The sequence below is a fragment of the Manis pentadactyla genome, chromosome 11 (assembly GCF_030020395.1).
Source record: "Manis pentadactyla isolate mManPen7 chromosome 11, mManPen7.hap1, whole genome shotgun sequence".
NCBI classification, from domain to species: Eukaryota; Metazoa; Chordata; class Mammalia; order Pholidota; family Manidae; genus Manis; species Manis pentadactyla.
Genome location: NC_080029.1, coordinates 22247417 through 22274750, shown reverse-complemented (window position 1 = coordinate 22274750; position 27334 = coordinate 22247417). Strand labels below are relative to the sequence as shown.

At 37.5% G+C, this 27334-nt stretch overlaps 1 protein-coding gene across 4 annotated transcripts in view; it reads right to left on the bottom strand.

Annotated features, from left to right (window-relative positions):
- Positions 1-27334, bottom strand: part of DIO2 (iodothyronine deiodinase 2) — a 209639-nt gene that overhangs the window by 162380 nt on the left and 19925 nt on the right. For 2 of the 4 annotated variants that reach the window (XM_057488250.1, XM_057488255.1), the window contains exon 1: positions 12527-12723. The exons of the other annotated variants lie outside the window; for them this stretch is intronic. The gene's annotated coding sequence lies outside the window, so the exon portion shown is untranslated. Of the gene's footprint in view, positions 1-12526; positions 12724-27334 lie in introns of those variants that run through there. 4 annotated transcript variants of the gene reach the window in all.

Below are 27334 nucleotides of genomic sequence, written 5' to 3'. Positions count from 1 at the left end.
GATATTTTTCTTAAACTTTCCAGGTAAGGTAGAAATCAATAATTCCAATCCCTGATTATAAAGACAATGGGAATGAGATTCCAATGAGATTTGAGAAACATATTTGCTGGCAACTTATGTCCAGCTAATCCTTAACCATTAGCAATTATTATTTAAATCTGTATAGAAATCCAGTATAAGGGTAGATCAACTAGGCAAATAAATTCAGATTTCATTGTGCTAACATTTTTATTAAATTGTAGACCTCAAAGTCTGTCAGATTTACAATCTAACCCAAGTGCTGGGAAACCCTAGAAAGTGAGCCCATGAGTTAACTTATCAGTATCCTAAGTGTGTCAGAATATTATCTCATTGTTCTCTATCCTATGTCCTCGGAAACATAGAGCTATTCATAGGCAAATGAATTTTAACTACACCAAGATTTAAGAAACACTAGACAAATCACCATGCCTCTGAATATCTCCAACTGACATAAAATTGTCTGAATTTTCCCATTAAAGGTTCCTTTTTTGGGCTCAGATGCTGGGCAACAGTGGCCTGATTACAATGATGATGTTCATTCACTGAGTGCCTACTCTATTCTAGACACTGTGACAAGTGCTTTACATCCTTACTCCCCAAAACATCCTTGCATAATAAGTAATACCTCTTTTTTTCCCAGATGAAGCGAAGGTAAGTTGGTCACCTAGTTAATAAGAAGTGGAGCCAGCATTTAGCCTCTATGCTCTTCCAGTTATGTCACCTTGGGGCACTATATTAAGTCATCATCACTTTTGATGATCCATCTAAAGAATTTAATTATACTACTCTTCAAGGAGGCTGAAAACTGTGAGAAGTATTTTCAAGAGCAGGAGAAAATGGCAAATAATACATTGAGGAAAGGGGCTTTCTCAGGTGCTAACAACAGAAACAGAGATGTCTAGTAAAGAGTGGTAGAGAAAAATATATACAAGATTATAAAATTTGGAGGAAAATAATATAACAATAATTATTATAACTAATTATAATTATTATAACAATAATTATTATATTATAAATAACTATAATATAATTATTATAATTATTCACTGAAGACTTCTTTGCATATTCACTGCCCTGAGTGTAGCCCATATCTTAACTGATTTAAACCCCCCAAGATCATAGAAAAGTCTCAAATTTGGGCAAGTCTGAGGGAAACATGGTGACAGGGAAGATAAGACTTACCAAACAAACTTTGTCTACTTCAAGAACATTCCTCTGCATAGAGAATTACCTTGAAAGCCACCTTGTAACATTTGGATACATTACATTTTTCTAATCTAGGATCTATAACCTTAAAAAAAATGTACTTCTATAATGAGCAGGGGCAGATCCAGGTTCATTAGGTCTAATAGGCTATGCAATTTGGGGATCCTTCTTTAAGAAAAAGAATACAAAATTTTGTATAAGAAATTGGTTGTGAAAGAACATAGTGGTTTTCACCAATTGTTATAACTGTTGTTAGGTTTATTGTTTAATATTTTACATAAACATATCATCATGTGAATGCATTGCAAGAGCTCTTGCCAGACTTGGGAGGGGGTCATGCAAGGGAGTTTCATTTGATTGACGGTTATACCCGCCTCTGACAAGGAGCAAAAGTGAATCCATTCGGCAACATGCTGAAAAAGAACACATCAGTGAAGTTGTGAATTGAAGATACCTTTCAAATTAACCATCAACAGCCCAACTGTTTAACTAAAGGAATCTTATAAGTGGTAGATCTCTGGAAGTGAGATAAATGTCACAACTGATCATCCACCTGAAGACAGAGGCACATATGATCAGGTTCAAAAGTGAGGCTAAAGGTTACCAAAGAGAAAGGAGGTGGGGAGGGCAGGTGGGAGGGAGGGAGAAGGGGATTAAGGGGTATTATGATTAGCACTCATCATGTAGAGGGGTCACAGGGAAGGCAGTACAGCACAGAGAAAACAGGTAGTGACTCTATAGCATCTTACTATGCTGATGGACAGTGACTGTAATGGGGTTTGTGGGGGGGACTTGGGGTAGGGGAGAGCCTAGTAAACATAATGTTCTTCAAAAAAATTTTAAAAAAAACAACTTAGACATTTACCACATCTCCATTCTTGTATATTGACCCAAGGGATAGGGTGGGGCAAGACTTGGTGAGGCAGTGAGCATCTGTAACACATAATCCTCCCAGAGCACAAGATTCTTTTTTTGAATTGCTATCACACCCTGGGACTCTTTGTTTCTCAATAATAGATGGACTCATTTTTCTTTTCACCTTGTAAAATCTACTTAGAAGGAATTTAATGCAGCAGAGAGCATTAAAAAATTCCTTCTTGGGACCACCCATTAACAATGGTACCCTAGAAGAGATAAAGAAAAAGTATAGATGCAAGAATCAAAGGCATCAGGTGAACAAGAACCTAACAGCTTTCACAGAGAATGACCTAAAGAACTGGCATGCTTTCAAAAGCAGTCTTGAAATGAAAGAAAAATATCTTATGCATGGGGAAACATAAGTTTTTAGATGATGGATGCAGGCTGACTTCCTTATTTGCACCCTTATAGTTCTCAGAAGGCTGAAGAGATTGAACCCTTTCCTGCTGTTTATTTGATTTGGTCTGAGTTGAAGCCAAGAGATGTGGTGAGGGAAGTTTGGAAAAACAATTAAAAAGAAATGTGTGCAGTGGTTTTTCTGGGATCCTAATTAACTGACCCATTTCTAGGCAACATTAGGGAAGTTGTGGGCAGTGATTATTATCTCTTTAAAGTCCTAATTAAAATGTCAAACTGTAAGGTAGAATGTCTTCAAAGCTGTGTGTAATTTGATTGTGTTGGCTTATTGGAAAAATGGTCTTGGAAATACAAATAAACCAGCCACTAAAAAGATCCCAGAAGTCCAGGCTTTATTCCAGAAGTATAATCTGTTGAACCAATAGCATTTCATAACTAACCACTCACCAAGTGGTAGACATCCAAATGTCAAAGCCAGTTTCATAACATGGTAATACATTACATGCTGCACAAGAATGCCTAACCATAGAACCTTTGGGTTTGAAATGGGTGTTTGGGGTTAGTTCACCAACAAATGCTTGTCACCCAGCTTTAAATGTTCATTTGCTGAGCTTCAGAAATGGCTGGCACACTCCCCACTCTGAATCAGGCTGCTCTGGCTATAGAGCTCTAAAAGGATTCCTATATACTAGGGCAGACCTCTGTTACTCTCAAGTATCAAGATCTCAGGAAGAATGGAATCCCTATCACATCTGTGCATGAGCATTAGTAAAGCTGTCCTTCACTTCTGAAGGTGCAACTAACAAAAAGTCAATAAAAAAAATGGCTTAAACAATTTAGGTATCTGTTGTATAACAAGTACAGTAGTTGACTAATACAGCATCTCAGTGACCTCAACAATGATTCACTCTTTCCACTTTTCCACACTGCCCCTCTCAGTGGGCCAGCATCTCCCATCATCACACTTTGCTTGTAGGAGCTCTAGGCATCCCCTCTTCATACAGCCATTTCCAATGGAAAGAAACAAACATTGCCTCCCCATGCATCCCTTTTGATCCTTTCCTAGACACTGGTATCTCAAGAAATTGTTTCAAAATTATGGAATACATACTCCTGGACATGCCCATGCCTAAACTCTCCAAAGGAATTACTATGACTGGATTGGCTTAATCAAGACTCATCTCCCACCCCCCCAGCTAAGGGGAGACCTAGTCTCCCATGATGCACATATCATACTGATACTTGAAAATAAATCAAAATTTTTCTGCAAGGGAAAAAAATGGAATGGCTGCTGGATAAGGCGGCCAATATTGTCCACCTCAGTAGGTGGTATGTCTACTGCACCACTGTCAGTAGGGTCTGAACACTGAGTTGCTTTTCCAATGGTGGGTAGATTTGTATGCACACATTCTCTGTTCTATCTTCAATCATGGCAACATTTATACAAAACACCTAGTCAAGACCTTTGGCTACAAATAAGAGAAAAAACTGTTTGCACCTTGGAATTCATCAATACGTTTACATGTTTACCCTCAAATATAGACTGACCACTTACTAGGTGGTAGACTCCGTGTTAGGGATATAACAAGAACAAGCCAGACATGGTCTCATGATATCAGCAAGTCTAATGGGGAGAATACATAGAGGTGACTAGGCAATACAGTATCATAGTTCTTTGATAAGGAAAGCACAGTACTTTCATATTATTTTTGATAGCAAAAGTCCTGCGCACAATATAGATGCTCATAGAAGATGACCTGTCCTAGAGGAAAAGATTCCTGAGGTAAGAAATGAAGAATGATAGGAGGATGGGTTGTAAGTAGAAAGACTTGAAAGGAAACTAAATGAACCCGACAGTCTTGACCATCTCATATGAAGGATACCTATACCACTAAAACAGGTATTCTTAATTTGGGGCACATGGATGTAATTCAGAAGATTAGTACATTTGAAGAAGAAAAAAATACATCTTTACTTTCATTAACCTCTAACTGAATCTTAGCATTTTCTTCAATTGTAAATATGGGCCAAAAAACCACAGTTGTGTCATCATTACCCATGACTATCAACAGAAATCATGGATATTTCACATTATTTTACTGTTAGTACAGGTATCTCAAGAAACGGTTTCAAAATTATGGAATATGTACTGCTAGATCTTGTTTTTTAAAGCACTCATTTTTTAAAAAAGCACTTTTTTTTACATTTTATTGCTGCAGTTCAATATAATTCATTTCCTTGTTGACTCTATATATCTTATGCATCTAAAAGAAATAGTCTGGGAATGGGTCGTAGATTTCACCAGACTAATAGGGGTGAATTTCTTCCCAGGTCAGACCCAGCACTTGCACAGGAGAATTTAACTTTTGTTGTATCTGTGTACCCTACGCAGTTAAATTTTGGATCTGATGTTCAGCAGTTAGCCCTATAGCTACAAAAAATAAAATATTCTTTTAGGGCTGTAATAGAAGCTCTGAGTCTCTTAGATCGTCATTTTCTTCCTATAAGAGCTCTACTGCAATCAGAAAAATCCATCCCACACCAAAGTCCTTGTAGTCATCATTAATGTCCTAACAGTCAAGTTCGGCAGCATTTCCTGCACTTGCTTTACTAAACACATCATTACAATTAATCAGAGGTGATAATTTGATTAAATGAGGTGCTACTGCATGCCATAGATTACATGCACCTAATTTCAGCACTGTGTTCAAGCCCAGGAACACGACCAAAGCGACCTTCAAATCCCCATCTGGAGTGTCCATTTCCTGGGACCATTTATGGAACCAATGTTTGTGTCAGTCAGGATCCAAGGAGAAAACAGAACCAAATCAGTTATGTGAACAGACAGAAATTAACATAGAAATTTTTAATTTCAGCATAAACTTATTAACTAAGAAGGCCAGAACAGAACACAGTGGCAGGGCTTAATAAACTTTTTGTGCAAAGGGCTAGTCAATATTTTAATACAGTGTTGTCTCCGCCACAAGTACGCAATGCTTCCGCTATAGAACAAAAGCCTCAACAGACATGTACGCGTCCAAGCTACCACTGCACTAGGGTGTCTTGGAGTCATCAACGGCAGGAAGCAGCTACACTCCTTTGCCTGGAAAAACAATTGGAGGCGGCTGGAATTTTTAAAACTTGGAGGTCTAGCAGAAAGACCCTCTGGTTTGGGAACTCCGACTTCTGAGAAGGGTGTGTGAGCTGGTGCTACTCTGAGGTGGTGCCATAACCCATAACTCTCCAAGGGTCAGGAAAGCTGCCAAATGAATTCAGCTGTTGTTATGACAGCACGCTGCTGATGTTAAGGTGAAGGACTGCACAGGAATAGGAAACAGGCCGGAAACAAACAGGAAGGAGGAAATGCCTTCTCCCTCCCCGATCCTTGTCATCTTCCTGCTGGTGCCCCCACTGGTGTAGCTCAGCAGGGAGCCAGGTGGCCGTATGCTGAAAAGTGGTTTGCACACTCTTTGCCTCAGCATCACAAAGTGGAGTTTAACAGAGTAGGCTTGGAGCTAAAATATACCAAGAGCATTATAACTGGCAAAAAAGTGTTTGATGACTATAGGATATACAGTAGGTAAAAATAAGAATTAACTGGCTCAACTTTGTCATGAACTCTGATTACTGAATAAGCCCCTGAAGTAGTCTGCATGAACTGTGTGCACATGATTCTTCAGTAATGTGCCCTAAAAGGGTACTGAGAAGGACTATCTCTCTTGTTCCCAGTTTGGAACAAGATAAAAAACTAGAACTAATGAGTGGAGGCAATGACTCCATTCAGGTCACTTTTGAAAAAGAAAGGGCCACCAAAGCTGAGGCAGGTTCTTCTGCTATTATTATTACCGCTTCTGGGCATACGCAGATGTTCCATAATCTCTTCAAAACCTACTGGGAAATTAAAAAGAACACTAAATCAATTTAGCATTTGTAATAAAATAGTAATGTTTTTTAATGGAGCTCTTCACTGCTATGGCTGGCAGAAATGGACTGGAGACAGAAGAGATGATAATTAGTAAGCTATTTTATTTATGGAAACTAGTCTCTGGTCAAAAGGACCACACATTCTTTTCCCTCGGATAATTTCCACTATTAATAATCACAAGGATTATGAGGAATAAAAGAAAACACAGCGCACTCCAGGTTGACATACTATAGTTGGAAGATCCATCAAATATTTCAGGTTCCACTTTTCCCTAAGATGTTTGCACCAAACATGACAGTGGACCATAAAACACTTGGAATTCTTCTTATCCCTCCCATTCTAAGTCTTTGAAGAAAGAAGAAACAAAACTCTTGAAAAATTATATTACCTTCTTTGGAAACTATTTCTGACTAGTGATATTCAACTCTTGATCACTTCCCTATACTCTGCATTCTTGTGTGTTTATCATATTCAATATGGCTTCTTCAGTCAACAGATATGCTATGTGTTAACTACTAGGTGACCAGCACTGCCTGAAGTACCAGAGGATTCTCAGAAAGACATCCATTGTCAGAATGTTTACTGCATGGTTAGGAATGCAGAATGGAAATACGTGAAACTATTGAATTCAAGAAAATGTTAAATGAGGTAATTTCCATCCCAACATCATAGTTAATAAACTCATCCCTGGTGAAGAGAAAAGAAAATAAACATTAATGAATTGAAATATGTAGCCAAAGTTTCAAGTTAAAAAAGGATTGAGACTGGGCCTTGAAGGGTGAGTAGAATATACACCAAGGGAAGTGGGGTTGAGGAAATGGCTAAGCAATAGCACAGAGGCAAAGATAAAAATTCTGATTTCAGTGAGGCAAGGGCTAAAGATTTGAGAAAAGGACGGTGTGAAATAAGGTCCATACCAGATTATGAAAGTGCTTGAAAAATGATTAGTAAAGTATGAACTGGAAGCAGGCACTTCAAATAAGCAGGATCAATTATGTTGACAGGGGATTCTGAAAAGATTGATCAGCAGTACAAAGAATGGTCAAACAGAAGGCAGGCCTTATAAAGGGTGCCCAACAGGGGTCTAGTACGGTAGCCCAGGCAGAGGCAGGCAATAATCCTACTAGAGTGGTAGCCATGAGAATTAAAACAAAGGCTTTCAGGATCCAGAAATGAGGTCACAGTGGAAGACACACACCAAGAGTTGATTAATGCTATCTTTCTCAGCACCCTAGGGCCTTTTCTAGTCCATCGATCTTCAGCATGCCTGTTCCCAGCCTTGTATGTGGATTTCTCAAAGATCTAAACCAAAACAGCACCATGTCCCTGGAGGAAGAAGATGAACAATGTTGAGTGTTCACATTGATCACACTGATGCACAGCTCTTAGTCCTTTTCATTGCATTCCTCCACATAGTGTTTATAATGACCTATCATATAAGATCTTTCTTTCTGTTCCCTAAATGGAGGGAATGCATGTGCTTCCCATTTTTTGATTTGAATGGAAAAATAAGGGGCATGCAAGATCATAGCCGACCACTTCATGCTATCTTATCAAGCCCTCATCACATCCAGAACACTTGGCTCTTTGCACGACAGGGTATGCTCTAACTGGACTAGCCACTATCTCACAGCTCCTCTAAAGCATCTCCATAGAGCATATAGGGACTCGATGCTTTGGTTTGCTCTTGCTCTTAAGCAGTTCAGGTATATAAGGCTGCCCAAAATATTTTTATACTATATCATTAGCAGTTTGTTTCATTATATTTTTATCTCACTACTTGGAATCTAAAATCTCCAGGCACAAGTGCTTTGTGCTGCCTAAGGCCTGTGCAGTAGTGCCATTTGCATCGCAATAAATATTAAATGAGCTGATGTTTTGCATGTTTATATTCCTTGCTAAGGAGCTGAGGATGAAGATGTAGACATCCTGGTAAGAAACTCTAGAATTTCTAAACTTTAAAAGGCATGTACTTTGCTAACAGTTGAGTAAAATTTCATAAAAGCATATATTAAAGGGAAAGATGCTAGGAGATAAATATGATATATGGATACAAAACCCCAGGCTTTGAAATGTCACATTTAGAAGGCTCTTACAGTGTTCCTCGAAAAACAACTTTAAAGTAAAACAGAGCCCAGTATGAGGACTATTTCTCTCTCTTTTTTTAAACAGAATGTCACTTGTTCTTAAGCACAGTGATCCCAAAGCAGTAGTTTATATTATAGTAAACTCCAATATCATGAAAGCTCAGACTATTCAGAGTTAATGACCATTATCTTTTTCTGTTTGATTCACTAGGCATAGATTTTCATAAACTATCTTTGTCTCGTTTCACATTCTTTCAGATTTCAGATGGTTCCTCCCTTCCTATTCTTGAACTCATTTTGTTTTTCATGATCTCCTACCTTTGCAAACTGTCTTGCAAACACACCCAATTTCTCAGCCAATTCGTGTGTGTCGAGTTGCACGATTTTATTGTTACTACCTGTGATGATTGTTTAGACAAGCTAAAGATATGAATTAAAACCAACTTATAAAACTAAACTTTTCACGAACTATCTTTACTCACCAAACCCTGCACTATTTAAACAATGTAGTTTAAGGGCCAAGTACCTGATACTTAAAAAAAAGATGACAACTAGAAATAGCTCTGATAATCAGATACCATAGAAGTCATAAAGATGGATAAAGAGAACATATGAAAAAAGTTAATATTATCAAAATGTGTGCATCTAGTATTTTGTATTAAAGCATATAAAAGAACAATGAAAACATTTTAATATAACAGAATTTTAAAATATATAATTTGTTGCAGAGATACCTAGTCATCTGAATATTTTCGCTAAGCACCTTCAGGGGAACGGTCCTGTTGTAGGTCCCATGGAGGACACCCGGAAGTCAGACTCTGCCCAAAAAGCAGCTGACAATCCAGCTGCACAGAAAACCTAAGTAGAATAAATATGAAACTGACTTGGAAAATTCTATCACAGGTGGTTGCCTTCTGAGACTTTAGCCTGCACTGGCAATCATGGTTATAACCACATGAATTTATAGCAAATAAAATTTTTAGAATAACTAGCCTTAGGGAAATTACTAGATACTTCATTCTAAAAGGTAGCCACATACAACAGACATATGGACAAATGGGATAGAAGTAAACCCTTATATTTACGGTCAATTAATTTTCACAAAGGATGTCAATAAGGTTGGAGCTTTACCTCACACCACATACAAAAATTAAATCAAATTTGATCAAAGATCTAAATATAAGAGCCTAAACTGCAAAACTCTTTGAAGAAAACAGGTGTAAATCTTCATGCACTTTGATGAGGCAACAGTTTCATAGATACAACCCCAAAAGCAACAAAAAACAGGTAAACTGGGCATTTGCTTTTTGTATTTTCTATTCTTTGTTTTGTTTTCTGTCTTCCTGTGTGTTTTTTAAAAACAGTTTTTAGGATTCCATTTTTTTCTTTGCTTAGTTTTCAAAGTGGTTGCTGTAAGTACTACATTATATACACATAACTTAACAGCAATCTACTTGGTATTGTCATTCTACCAGTTCAAATGATGTCTAGAAATCTTACCTGGCTTTATGTCCCTTTACCTTCCCCCACTTACAGTTGCAATAAACATTTCCTCTACATATATTTAGAGCCATATCAGACAGTGTAATCAGTTTATTTCAACCATTAGACATATCTTCTGTTTAGAGAACTTCCTTTAGTCATTCATTTTGGGTAGATCTGCTGGCAACAAATTCTCTTTGTTTTCCTTCATTTTAAAGTGTCTCAATCTCCCGCTTCATGGTTAAATTTTCTCCAGATATGCAATTTTGTGTTGACAATTCAGATTCCTAGACACTGAGCATGGGAAAGACCACCACCAGCCCTGATCATGGACTCCTCAGTGGTAACTAGAATAAAGCCCACATCCCTGAGAAACCTACTTAGCCAAATACTCCCTCCTTTCTTGAATGACTCTTATAAATAGGCAGCGAGTCCCAATAATAACTCAGAGTGACTTTACCACAATCTCTATAGTATTGAAGCTTAAGATCAAATTTAATTTAAAGGAAATAATGTAATATTAAATGCCTCATGCACCCAGTTTTGTAAAAGGCAATTTAAACCTCATGTAGTTTTTGTGTTTACCTAATTCTGGTAGGGGGACAAGCATTCTGGATCCCAGAACAATTCTACTTAATGCCTTTTTAATTTTTCCTAATTTGTTCACTTAATTTCTAGATCATTGTAACCTTCTTTGATAACTGCATGCTTTTTTTTTTTTTTTAAGAAAAAACATCTAAAACAAGTCAACTTTTCTTACAGAGCCAGCATTACACAATGTGGAATAACTTTTGCCTGGGCCCCAGTGCTCAAAGGAAATTTATCAAAGGGAACATAGGTTTCAAGTGAAATGTTCCCCTCACCTTGCACTGGAATGTCATCTGTTACTTTAAAGGTAAAAATTCCTCCTTTTATACTCTTGATTCCCTCTGGGAATTGACACGGGAAATACAGACATTGCCTAGACCCTATGAGTTTACTTTTGTAGTTTTACAGCCATAGAGGATATAATTGGTTCTACCTGAGATTTCGGTGTACCATGTCTCTTCCTAAGGCTACATTTTCTATTACTTTTTGCTGGGTCCTCCTGAGACCTCCATCCTCCTCTTCTGCTTAAAATCTTCTTTTAAGCTATCTTTGCTCTCATTTTTAAAAATTATTTTCTCAGTTATTAATTTTAAAAGTTTGAGGGTGCCCGACATATATTTATTGACCTTCTATATACTCCTGACTATCAGGTATGTATGTCAAGGCTAAGGGTGCCTCTGTCTTCCTGATGTCAGACTTGCATAACCTCTCCTACTACACACAGGGAACCTCCCTGGGGATGAAGCAAGTGTATCTCAAACGCAAGATATACAACCTGAACTCCAACTTTCCCCGTTAAAATCAGCATCTCCTCACGTGATCCCCGTATCAGAACACGGCATGGTTGCTTATCCAGGCAGGCGCCCAAGCTACTTTCTCACCTCCTCTTAAATTCAAACTGTTACCAAGACTTAACACCTAAATATCATGCACAATTCTCTCCCCTGCTACTCTTTGCTCAGCTTCCAATCGTTTCTCACTTAAACTGACTGCTTCTCTTCTCCTTCTTTGCAGTACAACTATTGCCAATAATAATAAAACAATACTCAACATTTATGGAGCACATTCTATGGACCAGGCATAAGTCTAAGTATTTAACACGATTTGATTAATTTACTCCTCCTCACACCAAAAAGAGTAAATCCTACTTTTATCCCCATTGTACAGTTAGGAAAACTGAGGGTGCCGAGAAATTATATATTTTCAACAAAGTATTACAGTAGGACAGAGGAAGGCCAGGGATTCAACCCCAGGAACCCTGCCTCCAGAGGCAGGACAGTTAACCACACTCTCTTGCTTCCAGAACCAGCTCCACCTCCCTTCAATCCCTCCTTCAGGCCCCTGCCACAGTGAAGATTTTTAAATGGAAATCTGATCATACCACTCACCCATTTAAAATCGCTGGAGCCTGCGGATAGCAATAACTGACATCCCACACACCATCCAGGCTCCTCTCCCAGGGCACACAGCCTCCCAATATGCTCCATGCACAGCAACCACTTACAAAAACCTTCCCCCTTTCCGCCCCTAGCTGAAGTCTATTTATACTCCAAGAAGGAAGATGGAGGTGGGATCCTCCCAGCATTCTCCAAGGCAGGTGTTTTCCATTAGCCCTGGGCTAGTCTCCAAAAAAGTAGCAGGTATAAGGCATTAGCTTAGCACTGGCAGCAGCTGAGGGAAAGGTGCACCAGCCAGAGAGGGGAGATGCGGCAACAAACACATCTTCCACAGCTGTCTTCACATTTATCGTTTTGCCTTGTAAACTGTCCCCCTGTTGTCTTCAATGCTACACAGGGAATTTCCTGAGGACAAGGATTAGAGTTTTGACTCAGAATCTCATTCGCAAACACACTGTCTGCAAACCGATGAATGAAGGAATGACCACTCAGCCCCTCAAGGACCTCCCACCTTAAGTGAGGAGACAGACAAACAACGCACTTACCAAAGGGAGTGGTGTGACAGAAATACGAGCGTGACTGGCTCAGTCTTGGGTTCCAGAAGAACAGAAACCCCACAGGGGCCCCGTTTCTGCCTGCGTATTCCCCAGTGAACCAGTTGAACCTAACACAGGGCCTAACCCTTACTAGGCACTCAATAATGCTCGTTAACTAAATACAAGAATTTGTGTGGGCTTTATCCCCGAAGAGTTGATTGAAAGTAGTTACAATTAATTTCCACTAGCTTATATACATAGGCGTCAGCAACTTCTAAAACAGCTCTAAACATGAGATGCAAGCATAAGCATCACCTGAAGACTTCTTAGAAATGCAAATTCTGGAGCCCCACCCAAGACCTAGAGAGCCAGAAAAATCTGTGCATGGGGCTCACCAACACATTTGTTAACAAGTTTTCCAGGTGGTTCTGATGCATGCTAAAGCCTGGTCGGCAAACTTGGCTGAATATCACCCTGTGTGTGTGTGTGTGTGTGTGTGTGTGTGTGTGTGTTACATACATATTTACATACCTATATATCAATCTTTGGTCTATTCTCAAGGCACCAGATTTAATTTGTGTTGCACGAACATATATTTCCTGGTTCTCAGATGCTTGAGCTAAGGCTCAGGACTCCTAGGTTTTCTCAGTCTAAAGATCAGATCTGTGTTCTTAATCTCGCAGATCTACTATCCCCCAGAGCAGTACATCATTCTTCTCTTCCCTTATCCTTCACTTCCCTATTTTTGGAGGCAGTGTGTGCTGGGGTGAAAAAAACATGGACTGAAGCCAGAGACACAGTGTTATTTGTATCCCAGCTCTACCTCCTCAAGGCTTTGTGAGCTTGAGCAAGTCACCTAGCATTCCTTAGCCTCAGTTTCTCATCTTAAAAAAAAAAGGTGGGGATGGTAATTACAGGTATGCTTTGGTTACGTAACTATACTCCTATTATGTTAATGTGTGTGCGCAATTTAATTAGTAGTTTAAAACCTATACATGCTGAAGTTACTCTACAAGAAGATATGTCAAAGAAATAATCGATCTTCCCATGCTTTCTTCCGCCTGCTACTTCTATAGCTTTTCTTCTTCCTTCCTAATTACAACCCTTAAATAGAATTCGTGCCTCATATAGAATTTACCGAGTATCATAATTCTTCCAAGTGGTAAAGACACCTCAAGACAAATGCTGGGCATAGAAGCCACAGGGCATAAATATGCAAAGAAGTAAAAAGCTAACCTTTTCAAACAATAAGGCTTCTCTCTCACTTACCAACTTTACATTTCCCTGTATGGCCCTGGAAGATGACTGGTTAGCCAGAGACGGGTAAGATTCCTCAAGGGAGGAACAACCTAAGACAGGCACAGTCGCAGGGGGGCCATCAGGTGAGAAAAAGGGGGATCAACAGAGGTGAGGCTTAGAACCTCCCCACCCCTGTTCTGAGAGAAATCTTCTGCATATGTGGATGTTTTATGGCCCTTGTCTAGCTTGGATTAACACATAGTCTACAGGTACACACCTGATCATCTACATTTGCTCTCTTACAACACTAAACTATGTTTTCTACCTTTATCTTGTATCTACCTACCACTTCAGCATTTTATTAAAATAATAAAGAGAGAAATGTGGTATCCACATATAAATCAAGTATAAAAATCAAATGAGTATTCATATTTGAACTGACTGTTTATAGTTCATAATGCATAAGCAAAACCGAAAGCTTCTGTGATGACTGCCCTTGTACTGTTCACCATGTAACTTATTCACTATGTAAGAATTTGTTCTCCATGTAAGAACTTGTTCGTTATGCTTCAGAAGATTGGAGACTGACGAAAATTAGGCTTGGGGTGGATTAGTGATTGTGCATTGAGCATTGACTCCCCTATACAGAATTTTATTGTTGTTAAGAACCATTTGATCAATAAATATGAGAGATACCCTCACACACACACACACACACAAAATATATATATATATATACACCCTTCCAATTGTAAAATAAATAAGTAACCAGGATGTAATGTATAGCATAAGGAATATAGTCAAAATATTGTAACAACTTGGTATAGTGATAGCTGGTACCTAGAATTATCATGTATATAAATGTTGAATCACTGTGTTGTACACCTGAAACTAATGTAATACTGTGTGTTAACTACCCTTCAATAAAAAATAATTATCTAAAAAAAAAGGTGGGGGGCTATTGCCTACATTCTGAACAGTGTCACAATTAAATTAAGATGGTGTATATAAAATTCTAGCATAGCACATCAAGCTAAACAAATGTCAGTTATCATTTAAAATAAATAAGCCTTCCTCTCAAAGACCATGTTATAAATGGAAAGACTTCCTGTAGGGAAGTTGGGGTGCCTATGGCTAGGATCCTCACTGAACTTAAACCACCTGATGGTGTACCAGCCTGTTGCTAGGCTACCGTTTACACACCTTTAGGCAATAAGCTATTATTGTGCTTATTGAGTGCTCAGCCCAGTACTCTGGGTGGAGGCAGAGATGCTAGCGCTCGACCTACTGCGGGGAGAACAAGTCGGGTAATAAACACTTTCACCCCAAAGAACGTTTTGCTGTCATTTCTTTGGTCACATTGAATCCATAGCGAACTTGCCTGGGGCTGGAACCCATTGGCAAGACACTTCCCCAACCTTCATAATCATAACAAAACCAGTGTGTTTTCGTCATTTCTGATGCGTAGATATTAAAGCAGTTGAGCAAAGGGATTTTTTTTTTCTTTTAGAGAATATGTTTTCCTCAGTGGCACAATACATGGAATATCTGTGCATGCACTAACAAGTAGCCCTAACCTTGACATTCCATTTATAAAATACTGAATGAAAAGAAAACCTACAATATTTTTAATAAGGGGTTTTAATAAAGAGTCTGAGACATGTTCCAAAAACACACAAGAAAGTGAGGAGAGGCATGAGGCTACATTCCTAGTGTAAGTGTAAATTACTCTCACGTTCATGAAAGACAATTTAGTTTTCTTTTGTGACTCTTTCAAAATCAGCTTTTGGAGGTATGATTTATATACAATAACATTCACCAATTTTAGATGAGCAATTTGGTGAGACGCAGTTGTATAAATACCAATCATGATACAAAACACTTCCATCACATGAAAAAATTTTCTTTCTCCTTTTGCAGTTAATCCTTCTTCCCAAACTGCCTACTCTAGAGCCTACAGGTCTGCTTTCTATTACTGTAGATCGGACTTTTCTAGAATTTTATATAAATAGGATCTTGTCATCTTCTGTGTTGGGCATCTTTATTTAGCACAAGGCTTTGGAGGGCATTGATTTGTTTCCACGTGTTGGCTATTATGAATAATGCTATAGATATTCCGGTACAATTTATTGTAGGAGCATATCTTTTCATTTCTTTGGATGCTTAGGAGTGGGTTTGCTGGGTCATGTGATGCATATATATTTAACTTTATAAGAAAATGCAAAACTGTCTGCCAAAGTGACTGTACCATGTAACATTCCCACAAGCAATGTGAGAGTCTGAGTTATTCCAAATGCTCACCAACACTAGGTATTGTTAGTATTTTTTATTTTAGCCACTACATTGCTGTATAGTATCTACTTATGGTTTTATTTTACATTCCTCTGATAATTAATAATTTTTTCATATGACACGCTATTTCTCATATCATTCTCATATTAATTAATAATCAAATCATTAAATTAATATTTAAACATCAATATTAAAACATTAAAATTAATGAATGAAATTAATATAATTTTAAATTAATTTTATTTAAACATCAATATTAAATTATTAAATTAATATTGATCTAATATTAAAAATCAATATTAATAAATTAAATTAATATAATTTTAATTGATATGCTATATTATATCAACTTACTAACATAATTCATTTAATTTAATGTTGCATTTGATCTTTTTCAGCAAATATGACAGTTTACACTGTATTACAGTTTAAGAGGGAATAGGTCTTGCACATATTTTATATATCATTCCTAAGTATTTTATACTTTCATTGCTATTATAAATGATATGTTTTGCATATCAATTTCCAATTGTTTATTGCTCATATATAGAAATACAATTGATTTTTGTGCATTGACCAGGCCTCCTGCAACTTGGCTCAAATCATATTAGTCACCAATTTTATAAGATTTTCCTTAAGTTTCCAAGATAAACAAATAAGGCAGCTTTACTTCTTCCTTTCCAGAAGTCACATTTAAATCTCAAGTGAAAACTCACTTTATACAATAACTGTTCATTTAGCAACTCTTCACCACTACAGCTCTTGAAAAGTTAAGTCACATTCTTAACAACTTTTTTTTCTTAAATAACATTTTTCTACCAAAAGCATAGTAAATACACAATAAAAGGTGATATTTTGACATTATATGCTAATTTGTTTGACATGACAGTTTCTTGTCAATGAATATTACATGGAAACAAATTTAAATTGTATGCCTACATGGCAGAAACCAAGAAGTTTTGCTTGCATACAAGTACATATAGACAAATGTTTTGTTTTTACATATGCACACAAAGTGAAAGGGCTGGAAAGGTAACACCTACCACTCTTTTGTCTATATTAGATGTGTGCTATTTTCACTTGTTTTAAATAACATTATGTTTTAAATGGTAGTTTGACTGAGAAATAACAATGAACCCCAAAGCCTTGCAAATTATTTGCTGTAGGATTCCTGTTTACCTTCGAGCTGTTCTATTCCTGTGAGCATCCCCCCAGCAATGCTTTTCACCTTAGTAGCAACAGAGCCTTTCAGTAGCAGCTACCGAATCCAATTTTTCATTTTTCCAGTAATGTCTGAACCAGCAACACCGACCTTTCCCCCAACATATTCTGGAGATATCAGAACCAACTAAGCCACTTCCTCAAGTCTGACTTTCAGCATCCCAGGCCTTTCCTAATACTTCCAGGGTTAAAATTTCCAAGCCCTCGCCCTCCCTCTTCTTTCTGAATTGAAGTGGTGCTTCCTGCAATTGCTACCTCCAGGACAATCTAGTGTTCTCACTCTCTTTTTCTCTCTCTTTTATGTTACATAGATAATAACTTTAGACATAGTTAATCATTCCTTAAGTCGATTTATTTCTGTTCAAAACACTTTGTTTTTGACGGACCCTGGCTGATAAAGATATTGGCACTAGGAAGAGTCCCCTGAAACAGACCATCAAGCATAGTACATTGGGGTTAATTTGGTCATTTTGTGGGCTTGCATGAGTGTTGAGCCACTCATTAATGGGAAATCGATTGTTAGTGATCCATGGCATGCACTGGCATATGATTAATCAAAGCATCACTTGTGATTGATTACAGTGAAATGCCAATTTAAGCGGGTCCTTGAGAAACCAAATGGCTGTTGCCCTTCAGTACAGTGCAATAAAGGTAACAAGAACTGTGGTGCAGGATGGAGTCTTTGAATGCACTGGAACACTTACAGAGAGAAAATGGGGAATACTCTGAATGGATTCTAAGGGTGTTAGATCAAGGAGGATGGACTAGAATTCTGGGAAGGACCAAAATTATTGATGTCAGTATATTTATGAGTGTTTCTGGACTTGATGTGCTAATTGGAGGTGGTTCTAGGAGTTCATTTTGATTGAGTGATATTTGACTCCTTGACAGCCTGCATTTAACGAGATTGAGATGTCAAAACATCCCTGGCAAAATGTAGAAGAGCAGATCCAAAAGACTTGGAGAGATAACGCTGACCTACATTCCAACCCCATCACCGTCCTCAGCCCACACTGCCTGCATTCACTGAGACAGCTCAGAGGGGAACCCCTGTGCATGGGTGAGGAGAGAACCATAATCTTGGGAATGCTCTGGGGTTGCTGTCCTCTATAGGAAAGGATGACAGTGGAAGATGCCGCCAGCGCACCGTGCCCCTGATTTTCAATGGGATCCTACAGTTGCAGAGACCAAGTGACAGTACTTAACTGAAAAAGACACTGTGGATGCTTTTACCATAATGGGCAGAAGGAATAGACTGGTCATCACTAAGTTTTGTCTTTCAGGTATCTTCTGCAGTAGCAATTTCGCCACAGTGTCTCTAGGGATGAAGTACATGGACCACTTACCAAAACGTTACTTGATCTATAAAATAAGAACAATTCTGAGTCTGATAGAGACTAGACATGAATTGATACAGTGCAGTGTCATAGCCTCTCTCTCAGTGTCCATATATAAGTTTAGAAATCCTTAACTGAAGGGAGAGGCTAAGTTCATTTGAGGACACAGCATGCTACACTGCTACACATATATACTGTAAATCTTCCTTCAAGACTTTTCCAAAGGAAACTGTAGGCATTTATTGGTATGACTGTGCTGTGGGAAAAAGAAATTTCCAGATCTTTTAGGGATTACTAGGCACAGGATTTGAACTGGTTCTGACTTCTGGGGTAAACAGTGGCATGCTGAGAAAGATATAAGATACAATCTTTGGAGATATAATTTTGTGATCATTAGAATATAGCTGGTATTTTTAGCCATGATACTGGATGATATCACCAAATAGCGGTATAGATAGAGAAAAGAAATCCAAGGAATGATCATGGGATACTTAAAATTTTAGATAATGATGACATGAAAAGGAACTAGCAAAAGAGATTGAGAGGCAGTAGCCAGAAATAGTGTGGGGATATCAGCTGAGTTTGGTGTACTAGAAGCCAAGGGAAGAAAAGAGTTTCAAAGGAGAGAATAAGCAACTCTCATGTGTCAAATGCTACTATCAAGCAAATAAGAAAAGGACCAAGAGATAGCAACAGGAACCTGACAATGTGGTGACCGGGAGAAAGGAGTTTCAGAGAGTGGCTTGTAACAGAAGTCTGAATGCATTGGGTTCAAGAAAAAGTGAATGAGAGGATACATTGGAAACAGCAAGTGCAGATAACTTTTTAAGAGTTTCACTATAGAGGATAAGAGAGAAATAGGGCAGCAGCAGGAAGAAACTGAGGTCAAGAGAATATTGTTTATTATTGTTGTAAGATGGAAAAATAATAGCCTATTTTACACTGATGGAAATGTCCCCATAACAAGTGGGAAATAGGATGGTGCAGGGAAAGAATAGAAAATCATCAGGCCAATGTCTTTGAGTCAGAGAAAGGAATGAAATTTCATGCACAAACGAAAAGGTTTGGTTTAGCTCTGAGCACAGATGGTTTATCCGCAATAACTGTAGGGAAGGTTAAAAAAATTCATACAGACTTAGGACATATACAAAATAGAAATAACCTGAAAATTAAAAAGTTGGTTCTTAGATAATTATAAAATTCTTATAAACTTAAGTTAAAATTTCGTATAAAGTTATAAAATTGATAAAACACTGGCAAGGTTTTATCAAGAAAAAAGAGAACGCTTTCATAAGCAGAAATAGGAATAAAATAGAAAGCATAACTAAAAATGCTACAGATATTTCAAATAAAAGAAAAGCATGGACAACTTTATGTCAACAAGTCTGAAAACAAATTCTAGGAAAATGTTACTTAATTCAATTGACTAATGAAGAAACAGTTTGTGAAGAAAAATTAACAGTCTTATTACCTTTAAAAATTGACTCTGTTGCTTAAAATCTTCCTACAGAGTAAACTCATACTGAATGATGAAGTATTGAAGTCATTTCCTTTAAGATTAGGAGGCAGACTAAGAAGAAAATAAGCTATCACTACTTATACTCATCATTGTATTGGGGAACCTAGCCAAAGCAGTAAGGCAAAAGAAAGAAAGAAAAGTTATGAGAATCAAAAAGGAAATATATATACAGTTGACCCTTGAACAATATGGTGGTTGGGGGTGCTGCCCCACACCCACACACAGTTGAAAACCTGTACATAACATTTGACTCTCCCAAACTTAACTACTAATAGCATACTGTTTATTTTATGGTAGTAAATAATAAAACCTACTAATACCTACATATATTTTTATTCAAATATACCTTTTCCTTAAATGTTTTTGATATTTCTAGGTGATACAGTTTATTTGCAAGCTTTTTCAAATTGTCACGAGTCTCCAAAAATTTTCCAAAATATTTTTAAATATCTGCATGTAAGTGGACCCAGACAGTTCAAACCCATGTTGTTCAAGGGTCAATTGTACTCTTAATATCTGCAGATGCCATCATTTGCTTACAGAGATAACTGCAAAGAATCAATAGAATCTAAAATAATTAGTGAAAAGATTATTGTATTAAAAAAATAAGTATGCAAAAATGAATTGCATTTTGTAAACTTTCAACTGACAAATTTTTTAGAAACAATATAATTTCAATATATTGAAATTAATAAAATTGTATTAAAATTAATATAAAATTGTATTAAAATTATATAACATTATTTATTATAATTTATGTAATTATTATATATTATTTATTATTAAGTAATAAAATAAAATTATAAACACTTAGAAATGTGCAAGACCTAAATGGAGAAAGTTGTAAAGCTTCTGAAAGATAATTAAGAAAACCTAAATAAATGGAGATATACCATAGTCATGGTTCATGAGATTCAATATCATAAGAACCTCTTCCATTTCAAAATTAATGTATAGCTTGGTGCAATTTATCAAATTCTTAACAGGTTGGGGTAGAGGGTGTGCAACCATGAATGGTGAAATGATAAGTGAAATCTGATACAAATTCTAATTTAAAATAGAAGTTCAAGAATATAAGAAAACCCAAAATTCTTTTAAAAAAGAATCTTGTATTCTGTGAAATTTTTAAAAACAGCATTATTGTGGTATAGAAGTACAATAAGCTGCACATATTTGAGGTGTACAATTGTTGAAGTTTTGACATATGTATATACCTGTGAAACCATCACCCTGCAAAGTTTCATGCCCCTTCATAATGCTTCGCTCCCCAACCCCACCCCATTTCCAGGCACCCACTGATCTGCTTTGTGGCACTATAGAATAATTCTCATTTTTCTGGAGTTTTATGTAAATGGAATCATACAGAATGTTCTTTTTTCTAGCTTCTTTCACTGGACATAATTATTTTAAAACGCATCCATGTCCTAGCATCTATCAATATTCCTTCCCTTTTGCTGCTGAGTAGTATTCCCAAGTAATATTTAAAATGGTAACTTCTTACAAGTATGGGAAAGCCAAGATCAGATGAATGACCCCACATCCTAGAAAGCCTTGTAGCAATGGAGTTTCACAACTTTTCTTATGTTGGTCCTGAAATTTTGTTGCTTAGAAAGCTGTGGTTTTCATGAAACAAATTCTCCTTTCGCTGAATATCTTTCCTTTTCACAGAGTTTGTTTAGCTCAAAACAGTATATTGTTACAGAATTGTAGCTACTAATGTGGTTTTCCTCTGGGCCATTTAGGCTTTACTTTATTCTATTTCTATAAACCGTAGCCCTCTGCACCAGCTAGTTGACGTGAGCTTTTCATTCCAAGTTTTCATGGATAGATCAGGCCTGTTCAAGCTACTGCAAGAAAAGCAGTTCAAAGAGCAAGCTGACTGATTATCAGGAGAGAGAACACTTGTAGCAAAACTTCTAACAGATACATATTTATTCTAGCACAGTCATGCAACTAACATTTACCTGAGTATTTTCTATGTCATTGGCATTGTTAAAAGAATTTTACATGTATTGTCTCATTTAATCCTTAAATCCCAATGAGACTGATGCTGTTAATTATTCTTACTTTATACAGAGGCAGCTGAGGCATGGAGACAGTAAGGTCACAGAGGAAATGACAGAACACAGAAGGGAATGACCTCTAGAGACAGATATACCCTGGCATGAACTCTAGCCTTGACGCTTAGTTGTACCCAGTTTCCTTGATGGTAAAATAGACTTTTGTAATGTAAATACCATAAAATAACAGTACTAGCTCACAAGGTTATTTTGTGACTTACATGTTATAATGCATGCAAAGTACTTAGCAGAATGCCTGGCACAAAGTAACAAATGGTAGCTATAATCATTATTATCCTTGACATTATTATTATCATGACCAAGAAGTAACACTTGCAACCATTGTTACCCTGAGTCAATTACTTGAAAAGTAAAATGTTTCCAAACCTTATTATAAAAATAAAAAATGAACTTACATTACTTCTAAATATCGGACATTTAGAGGCATGGGAGATCACTATTCATTCAATTAATACTAATATTAACTAAAACATTCTGATTTTCCACCACGAGTGTTGATTTCTATCCTGTCATTAAGCATGTTTCCCTATAATATTTTAAGACAAGTAATATTCTTTAAATCACATACAAAGAGAAATACACCAAATATTTTAATCCAGTGACAAACGTATTTGCCACGTGAGTATTATCTGAGTTTGCAATGTGATTCCTTGATCAGCAATCCCTACTTTACTTGCTCAGTTCGGCTAACTCCCATTTCTTTTACTTTTCTCAGCGCATAACGTGATAAATGTTCCCACTGCACCATGCTTCGCAGGGTAACTATGAGGTTGCCAAGGCGTACATACAAAAAATCTTACCACAAGGAGGTGAGCAGGAGGGTAATATAGCAAGGCTGCTGTGACATTCCTGAATTCTTTATAGCTAGAAAATCTTGAAGGCTTGCTTTTGAATACTGTTAATCTCATGGTAATTTTTAGTGTAAGTGCTTCCTTTCCCATACATCTGATCACAGCCAAGGATTACAGGCTCTTAGTTCAGAATGAAGTGGGGACCACCGGCTTGCCACATGCTTTGCCTGCCACATGACAAAATTAGCCTTGCCAGTTGTATCTCTCTCTTCCCCTGTTCCAGCTCAGGATTAGTGCAATGACCTTTTCTAATTGGATGGCACAAATTCCTGTCTGGAGTCTTACTCTAAATTGTAGTTCCCAATCATATGACTGTAAGAAAATACTACAGGCTGTTAGCAGCAGGCAGCTGGAGGAGGGAAACAAGGTAGGAATCCTTGTTCCACAAAACTGTCCTTGGCTCTTCTTTTATAACAGAACAGAACTTGGAACACTGCCTAGTCTTGTGGGAAAACAAAGACCAACATTTGCCTGCTGTCACTCATAACCATCAAGTCCTTCTCAAATACCTATATGAAAGATGATTTTACTACTTTTAGCCTCTTTTTGGAGACAAGAGAAAGTTGGAAAGGACCTTAGTCTAAACTCCACACCTCTTCACCTTAGACTTATGGCCCCTGAAGACAGTGACCTGTATTTAGGATCCATCCATCACTTGCCTGTCTCTCCCTCAGTAAACCCCCTCCTGCACACACAGGCACAAAACCGTCAATACTTCTAAAAAGAAACATGCCCCAAATGGAGTCACTTAGGTCAAGACTTAATACCTAACCTCACTGCAGTGGCGGCTTCTTCCACGAGTGGAACTTTAAACCAATCAGTCTGAATTTCCTGATCTCTAGTGAGGTGATCTGCATAAGATCCCCCAGTTCTTCCCACTAACGGTAAGCGACCTTGCCTAAAATAATCTCTTCTTTTCTTTTGCTAATAACTTCTTGCCTCACCCTCCTTCCTGTAAACGCTTTGCATTTTGTACAACTCCGTGTGGAGCAGCATCTCTCTTCTTACTAGATGGGATGCTGCCTGATTCATGAATCACTTTATAAAACCAGTTATATCTTCACATTTACTCAGCTGAATTTTGCTTTTTCAACAATTTCATCCAGCAATACTGTGATGTCTCAGTGACTCACTCATGTTATCATGAGTAATATACCCAACTCTCTATTCTCCTTGAATCTCCAGCCTTCCCCTCTCCCACCCTCCACCCGCAGCCCCGACCCAGTCCCTTTCCTTCAGTGACCTCATCCTCCTACCTCACACAGAAAACAGAAGCCTTCACAAGCAGCAAACCTGAACGGTACCTGCTACCTGCGTCAGTACCTGTTTTATCCTTCCAAAATGGGAACAGATGATCTCTTTATTTAAGAGGATGATCCCTCTGCCGGGACTATGGATCCTCAAACGGTCCTGACATCTAGAAACCTAATCCTATGGACTTCCCAACTTTCTCTCTGTGTCCTCTTTGTCATAAACATATAACATTCTCAAGTTTCTCTTCTCTTAAAAAGAAAAAAATTCCTTCAACTGTATTGCCCACATCAGCTACCTCTCTCTGTGTTTTTATTCACAGGCACTATTTCTGTTAGTCCCTTTCTCTGTTTTATTAGCTCCTCAGAATCTTGTCCTCACCCTAGAATAAATCCCCTGAACCAGTTCTTGTCAAGGTCACCAAAGACCTCACTGTCATCACATGCAATTGGCCTAGCTCTGTTTACATGACACTATGGTATTCGACACATTCTTCTCTGCTTGAAACAGTCTCCCCCTTGATTTCAGGACACTACCATCTCCTATTTCCTCCTTCCAAGGACATCTCTACCTCTCTCAACGTCATTAGCTTATTCTGCTCTACCTCTCCAGTAAATGACGGAGTTTCCCAAAACTTAGTTTCAGGCTCTCTTCTCTTGCAAAACTATAAACTCTACCTAAATGATTCTGTTAGGTAGAAAGATAGACATGAGCAGCCAGGGAAGGGGAAGATAAGAGTCAAGGAAAAAAACCTCCCAGTTAGGGGGTCCCACGTGAAGACAGCAAAGGCTTTGCAGGGAAATAACATCCTTACCTACAGGGACCAGGCCAAACAAGTCCCATCCAGGTCCCAGTACAGGCACAATCAAACAAAACTTCTAAGAATCACCCAAACTACACCTTATCATCATCTCATATAAATGAAACTGGTTTTGCCACCGGACCACCAGCTTTTCTGTGTGCATTTTAGAAAAAGACATGCGCACCAAGAGGAATGGGTGTATAACTAGAGCTGTCAATCAAATGACCTCACCCTGTCAATCAAAGACGCACCACCCACCCCTGCCCCACCAGCTAGGCCATGATAAATAGATCCTCCCCTAAAAGTCAGTGCCTTTGTCTCCCTTGGCTCTGACCCAGTCCAACCATGGAGGCTCTTAAAATAAAACTTTCACTCTACTTCGCTATTGTGTCTCTGCCTCTCAGTTTTTTTTCAGCAGGACAAGAACCAAAGAGAACAAACTGGACTGCTAACAATTCCAACTGCTCTGCACATTTTCACTTACCATTAATATGCCAGTTAATCCAAATTAATTTTGCCGCCAGCCTTTTGTGAGGTCCATATCTATATATTTAACTGCATAGTCATCCTTGTTCACACATTTCAAAGGCACCATACATCTAACTTGTCCCAAACCAATTTCAACCTATTCTCCCAAAGGAGGTTCTTCTGGATCTTCCCCATCTAATAATACCACTATATATCATATTGCTCACAAGAAATTGGAGGATTATTCTTGACACTTTCTTTTCTCTGAACTATCACATCCAACTAATTATCAGGTTCTGTCTAATAGAGAAAAATCCTTATTTCCCTCTAGTCATGTTGCCTAAAAGGAACTTCTGGTTCTAGGAGAGAATTATACTGAAATAACACTTCCAGCTCTTTTCATCCCTCCTCTCCCCACTCTCCTCAAAGGAGAAGAAATGAATTGCTTCACTAATGAGTTTAAGAGAAGGAACCAGGACATTCCATATGTTCCTCTTTTGGCTGTTCATGCTGTAACAATGGATACATTCTAAAACACATAGAAACTTAGCCAAAAAAGTGCAAAAAAGATTGACATTGTAAACTACAAAACATTATTGAAATAAAGATCTAAATAAATGTAAGGACATCCAGAAGACTCCATCATGTTCATGGAGCAGGAGATTTAATAGTATTAAGATTTGCCCAGAAATGATCTATAGATTCCCTGAAAATCCTATCAATATCCTGTGGAATATCTTTGCAGAAATTAACAAGCTGATACTAAAATTTATATGAAAATTCAAAAGAGACACAATAGTCAAAACAATTTTGAGAAAGCAAAATGAAGTTGGAAGACTCTCACTTCTCAATTACAAAGCATAGTAAAAAGCTACAGTAATCAAGACAGGGTGGTATTGGCACAAGGGTAGATAAATGCATGGAAACTATGAATTCTAATTAAGAATCCAGAAATAAAGTCTTAGATTTATGGTCAACTGATTTGCAACAAAGGTGCCAAAACAATTCAACAGCGGATCTTTCTGACAGATGGTTCTGGGACAACTGGGTGTGTTCATGCAAAAGAACAAAGTTGAACACTTACCCCACAACATATTAAAAATTAGCTCAAAGTGCCTCAGAGAGTTAAATGTAATAGATAACCTAAAAATGGGTTTAAAAATTGTAAAACACTTAGAAGAAAACTAAAGAATAAATCTCTAAGACCTTGAATTGACAATGATTTATTAGATATTACTCCAAAAGCACAAGCAGCAAAAGAACAATTGGATACACAAGACTTCATCACAATAAAAAATTTACACACTTCAGAAGACACCATCAAGAAAGTGAGAAAGACAACCTGCAGAATGGAAAAATATATTTGCAAATCATATGTATTATAAGGGACTTCTATCTAGAATACATAAAAATGGTATCTTACAACTCAGCAATAAAAAATAATCCAAATGAAAAATGAGCTAAGGATCTGAAACTTTCTCAAAATAAAGTATGGAAATAGTCAATAAGCACATGGAAAGATGTTGAACATTATTAGTCATCAGGGAAATGTAGATTGAAATCATAGTGAGATACTATTTCACATCCACTAGGATGAATATAATTTTAAAATACAGACAAGAGAGTGAGGTTGTGTAGAAACTGGAGCCCTCATACTTTGCTGGCAGAAATGTGAACTATTGCAGCCACTTTGAAAAACCATCTGACAGCTTTTAAAATTTAAACAGTCACCATATGATCCATAAATGCCACTCAC